This window comes from Nicotiana attenuata, chromosome 1, assembly GCF_001879085.1.
Source record: "Nicotiana attenuata strain UT chromosome 1, NIATTr2, whole genome shotgun sequence".
NCBI lineage: Eukaryota > Viridiplantae > Streptophyta > Magnoliopsida > Solanales > Solanaceae > Nicotiana > Nicotiana attenuata.
Window position 1 is genome coordinate 17,647,399 of NC_031989.1, and position 1,962 is coordinate 17,649,360.

A 1,962-nucleotide genomic window follows, 5' to 3' on the forward strand; every position below is an offset into this window, starting at 1 on the left:
TATCAAATATTAAGAGCTGAAATTGAATTGTACTTCCCTTGTTCTTCAGGTGGGCGCCTGATCGCTGAACTTGAAAATATTCCCTTGTTCTCCAGGTGGGCTCCTGACTGCTAAACTTGAATGTACTCCCTGCTCTCCAGGCAGGCTCCTGACGGAAAAATTTTGAAATGTATTCCCTTGTTCTCCAAGCGGGCTCCTGATTTCAACAAAATAGATAAAAACAAAGAAAATTTCTGCCCCAGTTTGGTAGCTGGGCTTGTATATGAGTGTTAACCGAACCGTATTACCAAATATCAATAAGAACTTAAAAGCTAAAACTTGAATTGTACTCCCTTGTTCTCTAGGTAGGTTCCTAACTGCTGACTTGAAATGTATTCCCTGCTCTCCAGGCGGGCTCCTGACTACTGACTTTGAAATGTATTCCCTTGTTCTTCAGGCGGGTTCCTGACTGCTGACTTTGAAATGTGCTCCCTTGTTCTCCAGGCGGGCTCCTGACTGGTGACTTGAAATGTATTCCCTGTTCTCCAGGTGGGCTCCTGATTTCAACAAAACAGACAAAGCAAAGAAAATTTTCTGCCCCAGTTTGGTGGCTGGGCACATATGTGATTGTAAACCATATCATGTTAGCAAATATTAGTAAGAATTTGAAAGCTAAAACTTGAACTGTACTCCCTTGTTCTCCAGGCGGGTTCCTGACTGCTAAAACTTGAATGTATTCCCTCGTTCTCCAGGTGGGCTCCTGATTTCAACAAAACAGACAAAACAAAGGAAATTTTCTGCCCCTGTTCCAATCAAAGAAAAATTTGTTAATGTAAAATGGTGGTTAGCTGCTGGCATTCTTGTTGGCCATGCTCCCGCTTCTGACTTTGCTCTGAATTGCTTCTTTGGACTTGCTTTGACTTGCCACGACTTTCTGATTGACTTTCCACCCCCTGATCTTGATGACCCAAATGTTTTACCTTGTATTACTGTTTGGTGTTTCTGTTCCTTTCTTGCGAACTTTGCTTCTCCCTCACAACCATCTGATTATTCCACTGATTTTCCCTGGTCCTTCATGTTTCACTTTCTTTTGATATGTCCCAACCTCATATAACTAGGAAGCTGGTAGTTAGCTTTGACGTCCTTCTTTTGTTTGCGAATAGAGCTGACACTGAAACATCTTATAGACAGACTTCAAGAGAATGAAATGCAATGACCTCGAAGGTTTGGAGGATAGAAAAACTCTGAAAACGAATGAGTTGTAATGAAGGAAAAAGGACAGGACTTATCTGAGCGGAAAGGCTGATTCCATTAATCGTGCCATACATTCCGGATTCCAGCCTAGTCTGTCCAACCAATCAATTGTCAATTACCACATTTGCTGTTTCATACTTTCACAAAAAAACATTGCTTGTTTTGCCATGTTTCAAACACCCTTCAACCACAGACTTCTTTCATTTGCCCATCTGAAAAACTCACTTTTGCCTTACAGTGCCCGTTTTCACCAATAAGACTCTCTCATTTTAATATCTCTCAAACTCACTTCGCCTTACAGTGCCCGTGAGGGTTTTCACCAATAAGACTCTCTCATTTTCATTTCTCTCAACGCACATCGCCTTATGGTGCCCTTGCGGGTTTTCACCGATAAGACTCTCTCATTTTTATTTCTCTTCTGTCACCAGAGTGTTGTCCCCAATATGAGTCACTTTACCTGCTTGTATTAACATTTCTTGAAATTGATCAGAAGGTCTTTCTTTGGACCGTAGTGTGGCTTTTGGATGGGTTTTAGAAAGAAAGGTATAAGAGCTCGAAATAACTCAAACATGGGTTCACCATTACAACTTTCAGAATCATGTCTCTTGCAACAACTATAACTTCTGCCCCACTTTCCTTCTTGGGGATTCTTGGATTTTTCTTCTGTTGTGACTGAACCTCAGGGAGGCTGCCTACGTACCCTTTCGGGATCAAGTCAAACGTAGTTAC